The sequence below is a fragment of the Stegodyphus dumicola genome, chromosome 1 (genome assembly GCF_044657685.1).
Source record: "Stegodyphus dumicola isolate Sdum_Otavi_A_Nest chromosome 1, ASM4465768v1".
Taxonomy (NCBI): Eukaryota; Metazoa; Arthropoda; class Arachnida; order Araneae; family Eresidae; genus Stegodyphus; species Stegodyphus dumicola.
In genome coordinates this window covers 222238340-222260614 of record NC_140768.1, presented here as the reverse complement: position 1 = coordinate 222260614, position 22275 = coordinate 222238340, and the positions used below count along the sequence as shown (strand labels likewise).

Here is a 22275-nt window from a genome sequence, read left to right as displayed (position 1 = left end):
TTCGTGATAGTTGAATAAGAAAATACAAGTTATCTTTCCTATCAAAAATTTTATTGCTGAGCTCACACAAATAAACAAGAAAATTAAATATCAGATCATAACTATAGTCCTACTATAAATACAGAGCGTCCATTCGTTTATCAATATACTACAGAGCACTATCCATTTGCATCACTTTCTATAGATCACGAAATATCTGGAATCGAAGAAATATGTAGACCCGGAATATACTTATCTTGAAATTTCTTTTGATTTTGAAGCTTCTACCAGTGAATTAATTTGGAGCAGCTCACCACGTGGCGATTAGACAATGGATGAGTCTTAAATTGCACAATGAGATCTTTTAAGATTCTTGGTTCGAAACATCATTCCACCCAGGATGAATTTTCAGCAACTGCATATAGAATGAAGATATTCAATAATAAAACTACAGTTATCGGACTTTTCAGGAAAGCTAAACGTCTATGATCACACGAGGCTGTAGGTGAAGAGACAGTCCGTGAATAGACAGGCCGAAGCCCGTCCTTCACCCTTGAACTCCCAGTAGCGAAGAGGAAAAAAAACCGGTCCAACAACTGCCACCAAAGGCTTGGACGATACGATGACGATTCTTGAAGCGATAGTCTGAAGGTAGATGCCGGCTTGCTAGCACAGTTAGAACAATGCTAAATATAAATATACTAATATCCTAAATCCCACTTTCGAGATAAGAAAAATGCAAATTAAATTTCTTCGATCGCCCAGTAGAATGGGAGATATAGAACTGTGCCTTTTTATTTTGAGTATATGCAAGGTGTACTTTAACTTCCTTACATCTGAATACAATCTGAATACAATTAATTAAATACTACTTCTGGTATGAACTATTAATCTTAAACTGTTTCATTATGTAATGTGTACTAAAAAGTATTAAGAATTAGGATGCATTGAACATTATTTATATACTTCTGTTCTCAATTTGATCAATATTAATGCGCAAAGTAAAAGCAAGAACATTTAATTATAGGAAGTAATTAAAGGTATTTAATCAATGACAAAAGAATCAGGTAATTCTAAAAATGTTAAGGCTCCCGGCAACTTATAAGGAAACACAGATCTAGATAAAGTAAATTGCTTCATAAAATTTTATACCATGAAACAATGACTGAAGTGGACGATCTAATCCATTTTAATTTCATAAATTACTATACTTCTAAAGGTGTGAATATTTCCATATTTATCAGTTAATAAAAGCCCAACGTATCAAGGCACCTTATGTCCCTTGAAACTGCTTTAATTTAATGAGGGCTGGTAAAGCCTTACTCTAATTAATCAGGAAGTATCCAAAAAGCTATAGTCCTTGCTCTTGCGGAGATAACGACCCAGCTTAGCTTTACCATGTAAATAGTATCCATTCCGAAAATAAATAGCCATTTTATAACAATGGATTTTAGGTGTGAAGGAACTTCCGAACAAAAGCAGAGAAAGTTTTTGCCTTCAAAACAAAGCATCACCGCGCAGTCTACCCAGGAAGTGTAGCTATTATTGTAACCAAGATTCGCTTTCTGTTATCATTGTTCAGTTTGTGATCTTATTTGACACGTTACTTGGACGTTTATTTCCTAGACTGTTGGAGGAAAATCGCATCCTTTTTTTATTGCTATTAATTAAACTGCTTCTTTTTTTTTTCACTTCCGTGTCTTGTTAGCAATCCTTTTTATAACTTTTAGCGAGAATTTTTTGCGAACGAATTCGCCGAGAGGTTTAGTAAAGATTAGAATTTTTTTTATTAGTTTCGAAACGGGATTTAGCCGTCGTCCACTGTAAACGGCGAATCACCTTTCAAACTGCTGCCACTAAATATTATCGTCCTGTATTATATTTAAAGGAATTAAATAATAAAGAATCTGCATGAATGTATGTATGGTCCTCCCTCTGTGAAAACTATGACGGACCTAGAGTCATCAAATTTTGAATAAGTAGTCGTCCAACCAACAATGTGCACCTGGAAGTCCGAATTATGAGGTTCGAAATTTATATTTCACACTTTGTAAACCTTTAATGCATTTTTATTTACAAAGTCAACGATTTTAAAGCGAATATTGCCCAACACAGAACGGAGTAAAACATTATCTCAGGTGACAGGTGACAGAGGACGGGGACGCCTGGTGTTTAACAGAGGTAAACAGGCATATGTCCCGCGCCCTCCCCTATCTACCGGAGGTTTATTGAGATCTTAAAAGATTTATTACATTGCCATACAGGGGCAGATGAGAGATACGTTGGCTATTTATATTGTATTACAGATTTAGGTTTGCAAGGTATACGTTACATAACATACTGGTTACACATTTAAGAAAAAAAAAATATTAACATAACACATACATGACATGACACATAAATACTATTAATAAAGAAGGTACATGCGCTTAGCAGAAGGAAGATGGAAGATACTGTATTTCCTTAGATGCAGAGGAGTACTTACATTCACTTAAGACCCTGAATTAGTGGGGTTGGCATAGGTCTTGCCCCAGGGCGGTTATCTGGCTGATTATTCTGCAGATGGTATTCACTGTGCCTTTGTTATTAACGATGAATCGTTTGAAGGCTATTTGGTTGTCTGCTGGCAAGTGGAGGTGATTATCCTCCGTGAGCGGGCATTCAAAGATGTAATGGTCTGGAGTTCCGAGCGACCCACAGACGCACAAGCCTGTATGAGAGATACCAAATCGCTCAAAATAGGTGGAAAACGGCCCGTGCCCCGAGATGTAATTAGTGATGGGAGGTATGGAGTATTGGCGCTCCATTTTCACTCTAGGCAGAAATAAATTGGTTCTGCGACCCGTATCACAGGTCTCCCATTCAGCTTGCCACTTCTGCAGACCTTTTTCCTTAAGAGTTCTCTTGAGATACGAGGGTGGCGCTGGAATAGTTACCATCTGTGCAGCTATGTTGCTTGCTGCGTCCTCTGCCAATTGGTCAGCTATCTCGTTACCCTCGTTGTTAACGTGTGCCTTAGTCCATATTAAATTTACAATTAGTTGAGGATGTGATTGTAGAATATTCTGGAGGTCCGCTACCAATGGGGAGGTGTGGTTATGGTTGACTAGGGCGAATAGCGTTGACATGCTATCTGTAAACAGCATTACATCGGTGATCCCGCTGTCAATTGCATGCTGAATCGCATTATCTCAAGAGAACGAGACTGTCTATCGGAAATTCTAAAGATATGTTGTTTTTAGATATACTACGATTTTGCCTTGAATTGAATTTTATGTGGCGTAAGTATGAAGCACATAATATTTTTAATAAATAAAGTTAAAACGCAAAACGTAATAATAAATGACAAAAAAAGAAGAAATTTTGCACGCCATCTTACTAAGAAAACTGAACGTATGATGAACTCAGAAAAAGACTGAAAAAAATGGAAACAAACACAGCATCGGGAATTCTAAACATATGCTGCTAATTTTTTTTTTTTAATTTTATATTTTTTCTGCTGAATTTCATACAGCAAGAGTGCGAAGAAATTGCTGCTAAATAATAAAACTAAAAAGAAATTGGTTAGCAGGAGTGAGCCCAACAACAGACTTCGAGATCAGCGAGAGCTTATAAAATTCTTAACAAATCCTTTTGGGCCATCGTTAAAATCTGAACCCTTTCAGATGTTTTTTCAGCCCAATGGACGTCAGTCTAGAAGGGTTATTTAATTTCGTTTTGGCATTTTGCGTCGAAAACTTTAAAAGTCTGGATCAATTTGTAGGGTTTATATTTATTTTAACTAACATTTATTTTAAGTTTAAACTATCTTTCCTGTCAAGCCTTACTTTCCCCTGGAATTGCAATGCCAGAGTATGTAAATTTTAGTAGAACGCGCAAGGATTCAAATTGTCAGCGGAAGTAATCTGAGTTAAATAGAAGGGAAACGAGCTCGAAGGTGTGCTTTCTTGCTTCACGAGCGTGGAGGTGGCTAGTTAGAAATTGAAGAACCACGCGTTTCGGCCTGTGTGCTTGCCTCAGTAGATAGTTAAATCTTTCAACGTAATATTCAGAAGTTTGCTGAATTGTCAGCGGTATCTTAGAACGCGGTTAGGTTAGTTACGTTTAGAGAGCCTCGTAGTTAGTCACTTGTTATTATTCTTTTTTGAGTTTCTTATTTTTATTTTACCGCCGGGTCGGCGTAGTTTGTGAGCGTCAAGAGCACGCATCTGTAATTTCTAAAGTTGAATAAAAAGGGATTTAAACCCTTCTCAAGACTTTGTATACTTTCCAGTTCATAGCAGTCACCACTATTGTTGCGTGCAGGTTGGAAGCACGCAACATTACAAATTTTCAAATAGTTACCATCAAATATTATAGTCCTGTATTATATTTAAAGAAATTAAATAATGAACAATGTGAATAAATGTATGCATGTTTCTCGCATTGTGATAAAACAACGGTACCTAGAACCATCCAATTTTGAATAACGTACGTCTCCACCCGAATATGGGCATCTGGAAGCCCAAATTTGCAATTTGTAATTTATTTTATTATCTATTGCATATTTTGTAAAGTTTTTATGAGTTTTTGATTAAGAAACTCAACGGTTTTAAAGCGAGTAATGGCAGCACTGTGCGAAAAAAAAAGTTATCTCCAGCGTGGGAGATTGTGTATCGAAAATTCTAAAGATATGCTATTTTTAAACAATTTTGCCATATTGCTATTGAACTGAATTTTATGGTTTAAGTGCGAAGAGTATGATATTTAATAAATAAAAGCAACACAAATGTTGATAAAAACCTCCTTCGGGAGTAATATAAAATTTTCTATTTCATATTTTTGTAAAGCATTTATGAGTTTTGTTTCCTTTCTTTTTTTTTTTTTTTTTTAAAGATCTTATCGTAACTTTAACGCTATCTTTCATTAATTAAAAGTCTGCTTACTTTCTTATAATGTTATTTAATGAAATTTTTATATTGTTCATCATATTCTGCTCTTCATTATGATCTTGAATGCTGTTTTTGCAGTTTAAATTTGAATCAAAATTAATAATACACTTGTCATTTAAATACTTATAAATTTAAATGAAATAATGAGATAATAATAATAATAAACATGCCCGCTTAATGAATTGATTTTTAATTAGTGTGTATAAAACGAAATATTCTGTTTGTTTGGAAGGTAAGAAGAGATATTTTATTTTCTGCAGAAGGAAATCGTTCTGACTTAAATAAGAAAGAATTAAAAGTAGCAGTTTTATGAAGTTTTTCTTATTACTGTATGCTGAAATAAAACTTTATATTTTGTCTAAATTACAGATCTACTTGAACAATTGAATAAACAATCGTGAGTATTATGAATATGCAAATTTATGCGCATTTTAATTTTCAACGTTTCTGAATGTGCAATAGTTTAACAGTTTTTATATTCATAAAAATAATTAAATTGTTACTTACTCACATACTGAAGAACAAATAAGTTCAGACAGTAAAGAAAAAAAAAATAATAATACACAAATCAAAGTTTGAAATGCTCGTTTTTATACGTGAGACAAAAATTATGAATAGCATAAAATAAATTACAGTTTAATATATATTTGTTTATTCTGCTGAAGTTTAAAATTTCTTGTAACAGATTTTATTCAAATATGCACTTATTTGCAAAGAATCATAGATTTGCATTACATAATGAATGTCCTTATGCGTGAAATTAAATTTGTTTACACTTATTCTTCAGAATCTTTGTTTCTGTTATTTTCAGTGAAATGCATGGTATACTTTCGACACTGGTTTCATTTTTAAAGGTTATAATATAGAGCAAAAAAAATTTAAAGAATTTTAATGGTAATAATATGGAATTTTAAAGGTGATAACATGGAACATAACGTGTGGTACAAGCAAAAATACTGTTATGGGCATACTGTTTTATAACTGTAAAATAACAAATTTTAACGCGTCTTCTGCTCATAGCAGGTTCCTGACGTTGTTGTAACTAATCTTGTCTAATATCAGAGCTATTTCACAAAATTCATTGTAGGAAGGAGGCAGGATTGCGCCTGTCGTTGGCAAGAACCTTCCGCACTATACATGTGTCAGTACGACTTCGCTCAATGTGCCCCTCATGCCGCACATACACTATACATCTACGAATATCCAAGCCTTCTCCAGGATTCGAACCCGGAGAAAGCGGCAGTCAGCGTCACTAACTACAGTCCCGTTTGCACGGCGACGTATTACTTCATGACAATTTTATTTATGTCTGTAAACATTTTGCTGAAAAGAAGTCGTGAGAGTAAAGCATAATTAGTTTCTAGAAAAGAGAGACATCATTGACCAATGAAATATTGGAAATCAATGAGGGAAAAAGTACTAATTTTGATTTAAGAATGACATTTAATATGAAAAATTCATGAAGTAATTTTCATGTTTAACAACAGGTCCTAAGCATTTCAATTGTTGAACTTTCTGGTTCCTTTCTTCATTCTCGTTTTATTTTTAGTTTATATTTGGCTAATATTTATAGCATTTATAGCTAAAATACTGCATACAAATTATAAATTAAGAATATTTTTCATATAGTAATATTACTTAAATAAACATAATTATTGCATCACATTTTTCGCGATTTTGTTATTTATGACAATTATACAAAAATATGATCATTTTTCGCAACTTTGTTATTTATGACAATTATACAAAAATATGATCATTTTTCGCAACTTTGTTATTTATGACAATTATACAAAAATATGATCGCGTATGAACTCTGTGCGATACTTGCTCGTTCATGTTCTTCTAAAGCTATCAACTGGAACATAAAACATATTGATGAAAAATTGCACCTATGCTTGTTTGAATTTTGATTTACGCTCGTTTTTATTTTGCTTGAAATAAAATGTCACCAATCGTCGATATAACGCAATGCTGAAATGTAGCTGTGCTCTATTTCTTATTAAATGTTTTATTTTTTGACATTTGCTAGACGGGTTCGCTGAAGAATTTATTTTTGTGCCCACGTAGTAGAAAAAAGGTAAAAAATAAATAACTTTCTTAAAACAGTTGAGGCGTATCTTTCACAAAATTTTTCTTTCTGTTTTAGTGAGGGGGGGGAAACCTGTTTCAAAAATATTTTACATGTCTAGAAAATACAAGCAAAACGGTAAATATTGAGAAAAATTTCACTCCGAGGGAGAAGAATTCTTTCATTTCTAAAAACTGATATATGAAAAAGGATTTTCGTTTGAAACGCTGAGATTATTTTTCATTTGATATGTGATTCACTTGAATGAAATATTACCGAAAATCTGTAGAGTATATTAACTACATGGTACATTTTTATTTTAAACGATTTTATGTAAAAGACATCTCCGATTGTGTATTTTTTTTTTTTTTTTTTTTTTTTTTTTTTTTTCCAAAAGGGGGCTTTGTCCCTGAAAGACTATTGTTTTCGTTTTGAGATTTTGCGTTGAATCACTTTAAATGTCCGTTTCACTTTTCAAACTGTTGCCACTAAATGTTAGATTCCTGCATCCTATTTGAAGAAATTAAAAAATGAAAAATCTGCATAACTGTATGTATATTTCTCGCATTGTAATAAAATAACGGTACATAGAGCCATCGTATTTTGAATGACGTAATCCTCCTACGAATATGGGCATGTGGAAGACCAAATTTGAAATTTGGAATTTGTTTTATTATCGATTTCATATTTTGTAAGACTTTAACGAATTTTTGATTAACAAACTCAAGGATTTCAAATGGCAATACTCTACGGGAAGGGAACCTTTTTATCTCTAGCGCCCGCGGAACTGTGTATCGGAAATTCTAAAGATAGGCTCATTTTAAAATTCTTTTGCGACATTGCTATTGAACTGAATTTTATGGTTTAAGTGCAAAGAACATGATATTTAATAAATAAAGGCAACACACGAAACGTTAAAAAAACGCCCTTTTGGACGTAATTTAAAATCTGAAACCTTTCAGTTTTTATTTTTTTAGTTTTTATCAATTTTCTTATTTAATTTCTTACCTTTCAAAATTTATGTATGCTATTTGATACATTAAAAATCGGAATATTTCAGAGAGCTTCTTTTATACATGTTAGATGCTTCGAGTAGCTTTCTGTTAGACTTCAAATAATCTCAAGAGAAAATGAAATACACAAGTAAATAAAATAAAATAAACGTTTCTCATCCTTTTGTAACGATTTCTCCTCACCTAAGACGTTTACTCTCATTCATGACATATGACTTGTTTTATCAAATGCTCAAGCGGTTCCAAAAGATTGGGGTATTTGTCCTCACTCTAAAAAGTTTATTTACCGTCACCGCATCGTTGATTTCGACACATGCTGGATTTAGTATTTTACGAGCGACAGCACCCTTAGACGTGACTGCATGCGGTCATTTGCGAACTCAATTTGCGCTCTCGAAAGACTGTGGCGGCGAAGGAATAGACTTGTGATTCGTCATGTGCTGCGAAGATTGAACCAAAGGCACACAATTTTACGATAACGTCCAGGCGAAGCGAATTGACCAAAATATCTTCATTTATGGAAAACAAAATACATTATGATATCTCCAAATCACCGTTTGTACTCGTAATTTGAGTAGTAATAATAGAAAAACGCTGCATAGATTATTAACATTAATACGCAGTCTAAATTCATATGCTAGAATTACTAATTTAATTCCTATATTAATAACTCATGTTTAAGTTTTTAAATTGTTTTATACACAATTAGATTGGAACTAATGCAAATAGGAGTAACTATAATATCGTGAATATTACACTGTATAACAGAAATTAAATCAATATAATTAAATAAATGGGAAATGCACCGTTTCACTTTTCATAAAAATAAAAAGTGATAAATATAAACATTGTTACGAATTTTGTGTATATATAAATAGTTTTAGTGAAATTATACGTGTAGTATATAGTTTTTTTTTTTTTTTTATGTGCGTGTGTATAATGTAACATGAAATCACAAAAATCGCCAAACTTCGCGACCATTTGGAGACATTTTGGTCAGGTTGCTGTATATTTGTAATGAGTATTGTATATGAATTACTGTAATTTATTCCATATGTACCTGTAATCGTATCCGGAGTTTCCCCAACGTTCTGCAAGTAGTAAAAAATCTGATGTGTGCAATACATGATTTTCTTGTATGGGCCAATTAAATTATATACACTTTTTTCTACACTTCATTTAAACTTATTTCCTCGAATTTTATTACAGATATATTTCCCAATCAATCAATTCAGTTCTAAATTCGCGGCAAGGCAAAAATATATAGAAAAACTTAAAATACCTTCATTAAAATTTACACAATACACAAAAAACCTAAAACACCAAATACAGTCAAAAACAGTTAAAAAACAATTTTTACAATAAAATTAGTTTCTGCTCCCAAACATGCAATTCGCCCAAGGGACAGAAAGGCAAAATATTCGGCGAACCAAAATTTAAATTTAACTTTTGGTCTCAGTTTGCAAAAATACACTTAAGTTGTTGCACCAAATGACTTAATTCACTATTCTACTAAAAGTTTCAAATGCAAACAAATGACCGCTTTGTGAGACCTAGCGCCACCTAAACTTTTAAATTTTTAATTCTATAACTATTGCATGCAGATTAACTAAAGTTATAAATACCTTAACCAGAACATAAGAACAACATAATTCAATTACTTTTAAAGCAAAATGCACAATTTACCAACATATAAGAATAAAAACATAGCTCATCCATACATTTGGAGCGGCTGATTGCTACAAAAAAGGTTTTGCAGGATGATTCGTCACCACCAGTATTTGGCGACTGGGTCCCATAATCCTTAGTAGTTCTTTGAAAGGGGTAGTATCTATGGTATACTCACTTTTTCCGCTTGCCTTCGTGATGTAACTGGAAGCACACTCGATGAATGAGGGCTGGAGTTCGAATCTTGGCCCAGGCACTGCACATTTTCACGTTCCTGCACTGATATAACCTAATGAATCTACAAGCTAATATTTTAAACTGTATTTTAAAATAACCTTCATCAGAAATCACTTCGATTTACATTGAAAATTATTGAAAGGTAAGAAGGGTTCTAATGAGGATAATCTCCAGTCAGCTCTTTAACTGAAAAGAAAAACTGTTTTAAATTTGATTTGGATATCAGACAGGCGTCGTATTTTGGCTCAAGATGCTTTGCTTTCCATCCAAATTGTAACATCAGCTTCTTTAAACCATTTAAATAAACAGCTGGCAAAATTACATTATTTCAGATTTATAGATTTTATTACAACAATTTGCAAATACATATTTTGACTTACTTAGAAGATAGCAATTGATTTTTCTCTTTAATACAGAAAGCGAATTCTTAGCGTTCCTTCAGTTTGTAATCTAACTGTTCTTAAGACATTTACCTTCTTAATGGCGATTTTCATCCATTATCACCTTGCTATACTGACATAATTTTGGGTAAATTTCTGTTTTTTGTTTTTTAATGAATGACACTCATGAACCTATTCCGAAGATATCAGCCGTGCCTTTGTTTTATTTTTTTTTTCCTTTTATTTTTCTTTCTCTTGTCACTTTTTGCCCTAATGAGTCTTTTATAGCTCAATAACATTCACTAAAATGACAGTTTCATGACAGTAGTCTTCTTGGATTTAAATTAAGCGGATTAAAATTCCATCAAACCTGCTGAAGATAATGTCACATGAATTATCAGTATGGAATTACATTGGAAAAAACCTCTGACATGTTAAAACGTTAACTATTAGGGCACAAATTATTTATTGGAAGCTGATACCCAAGCATTTACGTAAAACCTTAATCTTTTTAATCTTGATGTTCTTGTTACAGATGTCTGTCAGGAAGTGTATTTCTAGCTCACATGAAATGTGATTTAAAGTGATGACAAGCCAGTTAGAACTAGTAAATAATATTTCAAATCTTTTTTTTTCATCTTGCGAATCAGGAAAGAGAAACTCTAATGGGAACATGATATACATGTCATTAGAAATTTTCTCGCGCTAATCTTTCACTACGAATTGCTTTATCTGAAATCTAAATGAAATAAATAGAGCAAATACTTCTCTTACAGATCATCACTTTAAAATCGCAGGTATATCTTCAAGTGAATGTTGAAATAATCGTTTTTCTTCTTCTTCTTTTTTAACTTCAACTACCTTTTAACCCTTTAAATAAATGTAGATTAGAGCATTTTATAACAGGAAGAAAAAGAACAATATTTAATTTTTATTATTTTTAAGATTTGAAAAATATAGGAGCTTCCACTTCACAAAAGATAACTAGTTATTAGAAATAATATAGGAGGCGCTAAAAGATGCTTTAGTGCAAAGAAATAAATCATGAAATAATTTTTGATGCCTTATTTGTACATTCTTTCTTCAAGCATCTCAACTAAATTTTAAAGCTTTGTCTGCTTTTATGGTCCACACGCGCCGGAGCGATAAAATTGCTGAACATTGGTAGTTCGGTCCGAGTTTCGAATTCCGTGAAGGGGCTGGCTCCATAAGCGTTTTCGTGGTTTTCCTTCGCGTTTAACGTATATACCAGCCAGTTTTCCTTAGAAAGTCTTCCACAAACTCATCCCTCCCTTCCTTTCCACGATCTCATCCCTTCTGCTTTGCCTTTATCAAATAAACCAAATCTGACTGCTTATACCGTGCAACGTGCAGAATGCATGCTTAGCAAAATTCGCTTGTTCTCTCTGGAAGGGTATATTTTAATGGCAATTAATCTGCCTACAATAGTGTAAATATCGCTAGTCCTAAGGTAGAAGTTATATGCTTACATTTGAAGTTCTCAGTGGGTCTGAAGTATGCTACTTTAATTAGAGAACAGAGTATTTAAGCTGAAGCATTAACATTTTTTTGCTGAAGGTAAGAAAGTTCTTTTTGAATTTTGTTAAATCACGTCTGTTTGTGCATAGTAATTTTGTGTTTCTGCACGTTGACCGCATTGCTTCTTTTCGCCTACAAAATCTAATTTCATTTGCAAAAATTAATTTTAAATGTTTTTAACTGTATTTGGCGTTTTATGTTTTGCTGTATTTTACAGTCTTTAACGAAGATCTTTTAAGTTGTGTATTTTTGCCTTGCCACAAGGTGAGAACTGAATTGATTGAATGAATCATATGTCCCTTATGAAATTCGAAGGAATAAGTTTAAATGAAGTGCAAGCAGATTAGGCCGTACAAGGTCATATGGTGCACACATCAGATTTTTTAAAAATTATATCTTACCTATTTATTCACTAAAATGCAGTAAAGTAAACGCATAGATTTCTCTTTCTATTACGTATATGTAAACACTACTTAACACTTTTCAATTGTTGATAATTTTAACACTATCACATGCAGATTAACTAAAGATATAAAAACCTTATCCGGAACACAAAGACAACACAATTCAGTCACTTTTAAAGCAATAAATGCACAGTATATTAACATATAGGAATAAAAGAATAGAGCTTACAAAGCCGGGTCATAGTGTGAGTATATAGAAATATATATCGATATATATACGTTTAGTCCGGCCTATTGTAACCAAAAAGATAGGTGCACAACTAGATATTATAGCAGTCCCATATGAAAAAATTTCAACGTCTTTCGGCTAATCGTTTTTAAATTATACGAGATACATATATACATACGTACAGACGTCATGAAAAAAATCGCTTATGAATCCATTTTAAATAAATTTTACAATCCATGTCCGTACGTACAGATGTAGTCAAAAACATTCATTCAAATGGGCTCAAGCGCAATCAGAATAGGTATTTTCGTTGAAATATGATACACAGAATTTTTCGCGATTGCAATACTTCCTTCATTTTAAAAAGAAGTAAAAAGCGAAGAGTAATTCATTCAACCAGTTTAGGAATTGTTAACAGTGCAAAGGAAAACCTGAAACAATGCCAGACATATATTTCTACGAAATACATATCTATAATTACAAGTTGTAATAATATAATATTGGGATGCACTTTCAAAAAATGTACGTTACGTACATAAACAATATTCCCGTTTTTAGAAGCACGCATGGAGGGAATTTTTCGGAATACCTATTGAATAACTGTTTCATATTCTGTGGATATTATTTATGTTAAGAAATCTTTGGCCCTTTACAGCATCTTTTAAATTTAGAAAGAATTGGAAATCACTGAAAATAGAATTACCTGAATGGGATCGATGATTTAACAGATAATCGATTTTTTTTTTACCAGGATGACCTCTCGCACAGAGTCCTCTGTGACTGAGTGTGTGAAGCACAGCTTGGGAGAATTACTTCACATGTTCATGTTTTAGTTAAAATCAGCCGAAATGCTTCTTCATTAATCTGTTATTCTTTAACTATCATAACTCAATCAGCTATCTGGTTGTTTTACTTCGCATTCTGTTAATATTAAAGTATATCCGCATATTAAGCTATGTGCTTTTGACAGCATTCATGACATGCTCTAACTGATCTTTGGGTCTGTAATACCACATAAACGCTCTCGATGTTTTGATTGCATCTTCGCCATTTGCTTAAATAAAGCTTTTAAAATTTCTGATACTTCAGTAAACATTTTTTTTTTATTTTTTTATTTTCACACAAACTTTTATGTTAACAAGGCACTTCAATATTTTGGCTATCCATATTTACACAACAGTATGCTGAGTGTGATCTATTACCACCCCAGCCCAACAGCTAAGTGAAATTGTGACTAACAGCTTGAAATTTATAGATATATTATAATAGTAATGCTCTAGAATGAAAGTTTATGTCATTTATATACATTTATATCACAGGGATATTCCCAGATCATATGGATATTCCCGGAATGAAATTTTCACACATCACATTCTCAGCGAAGGCATTACACTTATCGTGATAAGATAAGGTAAACCAGATGAAGGAAGAGAACGTTGAATTAATTTAATTTGAACTCTCGATTTTAGAGGTGTAATTTACGTTCCGCTTAGCTAACCGCCGGTAGAGCGAAACAGATTAATGTTAGAAAATAACGTTTTCACTCATTTAACATTATCATTAAACACTTCGGTATAAATTTTGTTAGTCATTTAAACAACCTAAAGATACACATCACTTAATCCGAAACTTATTGATTGCTTTACAATAAAGTAGGAAGTCCGAATTTAATGGAACATAGATATAACTTCGTAACTTGCATCAGTAATGAGAAAAAACTATTCATTTGGTACGACGGTAAAAAATTTCTGAAAAGGTTTTGTGTGTACAAAAGTGAATACAATGCCATTGAATACTATGTATTCTTGTTAAAAATGCAAAAACATTTGCTAAAACTGCTTCTGCATAAAATAAAATAAGATACTGAAGCTTTGAAAAACTTAAAACAAAAGTTCCTTTTCTCTGTCAAATAAAATACTATAGACTACTGTACCGAAGAGGCCGGTTTCAAATCCAGGCGAAGGCATGGCTATTTGTAAATGGAACATAGATATAACTTCGTAACTTGCATCAGTATTGAGAAAAAACTATTCATTTGGCGCAACGGTAAAAAATTTCCAATGAACGTTGAATAATGTATAATGTCTATGCGGCATGAGGGCACTTTAATATGAGGTGAGCTGTAAGTCCTCTCGAGAAACCGGTGGTAAGAGAGGAGGGGGCGGTGAACCTCGAGCCCGTCCCCTCGGGGTTCCTTTCCTTCAAAATTGTGGAGTGAAGTAAGCAAATTCACACTGTCACCAGTATGTTGCCAACGACAGATGCTACCCTGAATCCTTGCCACGATGAATTACGTGGGCTTGCTGTGATTTCAGACAAGCGAGATTAGTGACAACATTAACAACAATAAATATTAAATTAAAATTTATCCCGTAAGAAAAGATATAACTGGGAGAATCGAGTTTAAGATAGGCGCCATGTATTACGTACTCGATATCAAAATTTACACTGTCAAGTCCAATTTTCTAATCTAGATAAGAAATAAATTACAAGAAATGTGATTAAGTTAAAAGTAATTATGATAAGAATTATTCATTGGAAATTCTTTTGGAAAAATTGGAAAATTTTTTGTTAAAGTTTTCACTTTTACGAAATTTGTTGAGAAATATGAAGCATACAGATCACCATTTAAAACTTTAAAATCCCCAAAAAGATATTTGAATTGTTAAATTTACGTTGCCACTTTCCTTTTTACACATTTTCATCCTAAATAAAATAGTATAACTTTTGTCCATTTTTCATAACACTTTACCAAAAACACGTTCATTTATTGATTATTTTATGTAACTATAAGCTTCTATTCATTAGTAATTGTATAATGCAAGGATGGGCAACTTTTTCATGGCTGAAAGTTGCAAGTTAATTATCAGGTTCCTAAAACTTAATAACATCCGCATGTGTTCCTACTTCAATTGATAACGTGATCGGAAAATATTGAGGAAGCATAAAAAAATATTAAATTGGCTTAATAACAAAACCGTGTTTATTCTACTGCGTAGTATGATGTATGTATGTACGGATATACACAAGTGTTCCCTAGCAGCAACAATCGATCAAAATTTGCTTATCGACGAGTTTGTTACACCTCATATAGGGGATGTTTAAAATAATTCCCTAATAATGTATAAATCCAAAGTGTGAATGCATAGGCTGGCTTTAAAATGCTCAAACTTACCCCGTCTGAGTTTAGAACATTGAATACGAGTTTTCATTACTGCCGAGGCTTAATGAGTTAGTTTGGATAACTCTTGAATGATTTATTTAAATCATTAAAACATGCTTACAGTAATTAAATTCATTATTCGAAGTTGCGTAGTTTAGTTAAAGTACGGCAAGGACTTAAAATGTCTTGGAGATGTGTGTCCATAGAGGACAGTTATCAAGTTAACAGAAGGTATAAAAATATATTTTGCGTATCTTTCTACTACGTATTCTCCTTCAGATTCTTTCAACGGCACTAACATGATATGTCAGCTCCGGTTAACTTTTAATCTACATAGATAAAGTTCCGGGCTACCGGTGAACTCATAGCTTATTAATATACATCTGATTATATTTATTATTTTAGCTGACCCTGTCCCTCGCTCGAAAACTAAAATAAAAGAAGAGCAGGACACACACACACACAAAAGCACGTAGCCTACATCGCAGAGCTTCAGAAAACAAATTTCCAAGATTCACCTGAGGCATCTCATTGCATGTACTGACCTACATAGTGGCATCCAACGCTTTTCCACGAACAGGTTCTGACAGAAATCCTCGGGTGTTGAATTCTCAAAGTAGAAACTAGGAAAATAAACGGCCACATTTTGCACGCCGAAACGGGTTATAAAGAGCGCGTGGTAGCTGACCAGGGGTAATCATCTAAATTACAGCGGTTCGATGGCGCACAGCAGCTTGCCTTTAAATGAACTGAATGAAAGAGCGGGCCAGGAACTGGAAAGTATGTAAAAGATCACAAATGTAGCCTTGCTTTCCACAAATTTTAGGTGCTAAATTATTTACTTTAATAAGTGGCTATACGGAATCCAATGCATCCAAAATATTGAATGTTCATAAAAGCTAATCTAACTAATACTTCGAAAACACAAATTTAAACAACCAAACTTCAGACTTGCTTTTAGGTAATGGCATTTGAATTAATTAGGTGCATATTTGGTACTGAATCAAAGCAAATATACAAATTGTGCTAAAGAACCCTAAAAAAAAATAAATAAATAAAAATTCTAACAGAGTTTATTCCGATTTTGAGCATCTTTAGTATTTCTCTAGTATTTTACTATAATAAAATAAGTTTTCTAGTAAAGAGTATACGTACATACATACTCACATATTGATAAATTATAACGGAAATTTAAATACAAAATATATTTAAGTTGGAGTAAAAAATAAATGTACGTAAATAATATATATATATGTATACTTGAATGAAATAATTTATAAATACTGCCCACTGGTTATTGTAGCTTAATCGCATAATTAGGGTTTGGTTTAGAACCCTTTCCTTTATTATTTACACGCGTACGACAATAAGGAGAATCATATTTCAAATATACCGCTCGCCCGGCATTGTGGTTAGTAACCCTGACTGCTGTAGCAATGGGCCGGGTTCGAATCCCGGATAAGGCATGGTTGTAATTGTCCGTCCCTTTATAGGAGGCAATGATGGCCACCTATTTATGTGCTTCCATAATGATGTAGGGTTCTCCACTGTGCAATTCTCAGTTGAAAGTGAACAATCTTAAAAACTAGTAAGCGAATAACCGCTTGAGTTCGTGTACAGGAAACAACAAGTAAGAAGAGTGAAATAACCCTTTATTATTCCAATTCAAGTTTAACAAAACTCCGTCTTGGAGTTGTACAATAAAGCCGACACTTGGGCTTGAACTTAATAAGCTAAGAATTAAACTAAGCTTAACTAAAGAGATATAGCCGAAGCTATCAAAATTCTAACAGAGTAACGCTAATTGACTGCTAAGCTATCAAGGGCCTAAACTACGGCCGAGCGTAATAATAGCCTACGAGAGAGTAGCCTAAAAAGGCGGGCGCGTGGCAGCCAGAATATCTGGTATCTCTCTCGCTAAGACTGTAAAACTTCGCGGTTATATACCGCTCATTAGCATTCAGACGTGATTCTAAAACTACGTTCTAGCCGGAAGTGTTAAGTTGAAATTAAGAATCGATAGGAAAGGAAGTTTAACTCAAAATTTAACTGTTAATAAAATTAACATAATTCTTACAATGAAATGGCCACCACTTTTGTCCCCTGTAGTGGCGCAAGGCTAATGGCTATTAAATAAAGCTCCCAGCCATTTAAAAAAAATTATTTCAAATATGCCTGATAATCGCACATGTGACATCCGAATTACATTCAACACAATGTATGTAAAGATCATGATATCATTAAATATCCTAATAAAATTAAATAATAATTAATTAAATAATAACAAAATTAAAAAAGACTGATTAGGAATTTCAAAATAAATGTGTGTACTATTTCAGCCAATGGCATCAGACATGACTGCATGAAATATTTTATTATTTAGACAACCTTGACAGAGAACAGCGTGAGTGTGCACATCCTTAGATGAAAGGTGAATCACGAATAGGCTTAACGTGGAACACCCCTTCGAAGTGGGTAGAACAAGCGATTCATTGCCTATAGAAATTCATAGTTCTCCCACCTACGCTCGACCACAAAGTTCTTCTCACTCCTGTTTTAAAATTTCTGAAAATAAACTCCAAACAATTCATGTATTGTTGCACTGAAAATGCGAACTTGGTTTTTAAAATTTTGGAAAAAAATAATTAAAACGCAGTGTTTATCTGGGCATTTTGCGACAAAGCATAACACGTTTGTTAGCATAGCATGTTGTAAGATAGCATTTTTGTTAGTATAGCTTGGGACAATGCATAGCATGTGTATGTAAAAATATTTATACAAACATAAAATGTTTATTTTGTTAAACTTTAGTTGCTCATAATAATTGAATTGTTACATAAATGAGTTTAATTAACTTTAATAAACTACACTTTACACAATTAGTTTTAATAAACTCATTCATAACAAAACATAAATTATTTTTCATCATTTCATTCTTGAATCATCATATTTAAATTAAGAAATTTTTTGAAGAAACAGCTATTATCATGAAGAATTCTGCGACAATGTATTTAATATATTCTTAGGCAAACTTCTAAACATCGTCTAAATAATTAGAAAAACAGTTTTTAACGACACAGTTTTCACCTCATTTCAGTATAAAAAATCATTCAACTGCAAAATATTTCAGTTCCATTTCGAAGAAATCTATGGAAATTAGGGGTATCTGAAATCTATTTAAACAAATCAACATACTTGACAGTCGCTATAATGCCTTTTATTGTAACACATATTCGAATATGCTGTGTGTATTTTGTACTACCTGACATCTTCTTTATAAATTTCTGGGAAAAATACAGCTATTTGCTACTGCTATTTGAGCTGAAACAATGTTTCAATAAATGATGCAACAAGAGAAGCCTGCCTGAAATCAAAGTACATTAAGCTCTAGAGAAAAAAAAAAGTTTAATGGCTAAGATAACAGGTAAAACAATTGATTAAATATATCTACTGATAATTTTTATGGTGAATTATTGTATATACTGCTTTAGACTAAAGCTCTTAAAGACGGTGTTAGTATATATTTAACTGATTACATTTAATCGTTTTATCTGTTAACTTTGCACAATACGTTTTCCTTCTATAGCTCTCAAAGTAACGATACGACGTAAAGATTAAGTTAGTGTCGTGCAGTTACTTTTAAGTTAGGTATTATTTCCTACATATTTCAATTTTTTTTATTACTTGTTTAAGAGCGAGCTTTATCAAACACAGTTACATTCATTGTTCTCAATTGTGTAATAATGCTGGAGAAAATTTTAAGCCACCAGAGTATATTTCAATCAAATAAATTTAGGTACTAATCCCGTTAACTATGCTGTTGTTTATAGGGTTATCTAACATAAACCAAACCATGTTCTAGAACTAAAAATAGTTACATATTTAAATTATAATTTTCTTATGAATTTACCATATCTTCTTGTAAGTAGTTTGGATTGATGCAACGGGTCTGCTAATATCAACTAGATATACCCTCTTCCGAAGTCTTTTCTGAGGTAAGTTAAAGATTTTTTGTACTACAAATTTATTATGAAGATGTTAGTTTGTAATACACTTGTATGCCAAACGAGTTTCTAAGAAAGTAACAAGCAAATTTGTCAGAATAACATAAACAACAAGTAATAAACTGTAACAATTAGTAAATTTGTCATAATAGCAAAAATGACAAAATAGTAAAATATGCTAATATTACAGTTGAAGAATACCACAGTTGTCCAATCATCGTAAATTGAAGAAAAGGCCAGTATAAATAACAGCGGTAAGAGTTTTAAATAGCATACTTATAAAATGTAAACTTGTAAAAATAAAATCATCAGTTAGTTTTAGGATTTTATACAAAGAAAGTGATAAAAGTCTCAAAATAATAAAATACCAAAACACAATTTTGCATTTAACTTCTTAAGAACACATTTTTAAAAACATATTTTAGAATACATTTATACAGCTTAATTTATTATTTTGGTATTAACAGCGGAATTGATATGTTTCGTAAATTCATGAAAATGTTGTAAATAAAGAAAGAAATTTCTAACATATGAGTTTGTGAAACGCACTACACTTTTTAAAACTCCCATATATTTTTTGAAAGAAAATTGACGAACTGCATTCATTCTGAACATTGCGAAAGCAGAATTGCAAAGAATACTTTAAATACATTAAAAGAATTCGGAAGCCAACTTCCAGGGAGTTAAGATATAAATTCTCCAATTAATCGACAATGAAATTTTAGGGATTAAGCCTATAAATTGGTTAAACTAATTTCAAAAATTTTACACCAAACAGTGCATGCATTTTAGAAGAAATGTAGCACATAATGACCTATCAAAACATAAATGAAATAACTATAGCTGCAGAGAAAAGCTCTTTGATGCCAAACATTACCTATTTTGTTTTCATAAACCAATACTAAAAGAAAGCAAATTCGGAACACGTCACTGGAATCCATTGTTACAATTTCTTTTCAAATTACAAGTTCTTTATAATGAGAGCTCTTACGTCATTGGTGACCGTAATACTCCATTATTCATATATCGCCTTTTTGATGCCATTCAGTAATGCTGAATAGGCTTAGAGATACCGTATATAATAATTATATGTAACGCCAAAGTGAAAGTAAACGCTTGCCCTTTAAGGTTTAAAGAAGAACAAACAAAGAAAATTATAATTTCCTCTAATTTAAGTCGATTTTAATTTAACAGGCATTTTAGATTATTTGTAAAACAAAGAATTTTATTCTATTAATATCTATACTCTTCAATGTTTATTTAAATATTCATCGTAATGCAATTGAACTAAATGAATTAATATTACAACACATATATGATAATCCATCATATGCATAATCAATCATATCATTAAAAATGATATGATTGATGATTGACGAATGATATGATTGATTTTTTGTGTGTAATATAGACCTCCATCTATGTGTTAGAGAAATCGGATACTATTTTTGCTGTATTGTAATTTGTAATTGAATATCGATGAAACTGCAGAAAGAAGCACTAAAAATCTGTGATACTTTCAATGTAATCAAAATTTATGTCCATTTCTCATCTTAAATCACTACCTTTAAGATGAAGTTACTTTTCAAAAGTAAGGTAACTTTATATAATTATTTGAGAATTCTCGATTAAGATGATTCCTCTCTTTTAGTTGATGAAAATGTAATAGAACTTTTTTGTAGTTTCAACTAATATGATTGTTTTGTACAGTAGAAACCAGAGCACTCCCTTCACGATGAATTAATTGCGCAGCTCTCCAGTACTTGGTATTTAATTAATCTCAGTTACTTTATGTTGTAATTTTTGGTATTAATTCATGTTTAATTATTATTTAACTTTTACTTTAATTTTCTTTTAATTACTCCTCTATCTAGTGCATTTCGATTTTCTTATAACTATAAATTTAAAATTTAACTTTCCCTCAAACCGAACATCACCTCGAATTACCCGCTTAGAAATTATATACAATTATTTAAATATTCTGAATTATAAAAACTTCGGAGGTCAGTCTTCCTTTTTAGAAATTAGAAATTAGATCATTAAACACAAATTCATTTCTGTGCAATTTTAGTATTCGTCAGTCTATTGGAAAATTTTTTTTAAATTAAATGCAAAAAAGTTTTTCTGTTTTCCGAAAATTTTTTGCATTTTCTTGTATTGCTATTGAATAAGCAAAAGAAAGCAGAATTTTCAACAACTTGGTTTTGGCTTATCTAATTATGGCACAGCACGTTAGAGCTATCTATCTAAGGGAAAGGATGCCTTCGTGGAGGACTTCGTACGGGAAATTGGCTTGCATACACGTTACACATGAGTAAAACCACGAAAACGCCCATGCAGCAAGCACGTTCGCGAGATTCGAACCTCGAACCGAACTACCAGAGTTCAGCGACTTTACCGCTCGGCACTAGTGGTCTCTGAAAGATTGAAGTACTATTAGACATGGGCACTTTCAACCACTTTAATTTGATATTTATTTATTTGTTCAGGTTCCTTAGCATCTTTTAAATTAACGAAAACTTCTGGTGGAATAGAACATTTTACTAGGAGCAAATTACATATTTTAAATCCCAGTTAAAATCTTTTACTTAAAATGACGCACATTGTGTTATTTAATTTCAAAATTTGAAATGATTTTAAATCCAGTTGCATTATTT

The 22275-nt window shown here is 32.2% G+C and overlaps 1 protein-coding gene and 1 long non-coding RNA gene across 2 annotated transcripts in view; one reads left to right on the top strand and one right to left on the bottom strand.

Moving 5' to 3' along the window:
- LOC118184846 (uncharacterized) overlaps positions 1-22275 on the bottom strand; it is a 287706-nt gene that overhangs the window by 224912 nt on the left and 40519 nt on the right. The gene's annotated exons all lie outside the window — the stretch shown is intronic.
- The window catches only part of LOC118184847 (uncharacterized), an 84828-nt gene continuing 81787 nt past the window's right edge, over positions 19235-22275 (top strand). The window contains exon 1 of the long non-coding RNA XR_004757492.2: positions 19235-19609. This is a non-coding gene — a long non-coding RNA (uncharacterized LOC118184847). The remainder of the gene's footprint in view (positions 19610-22275) is intronic.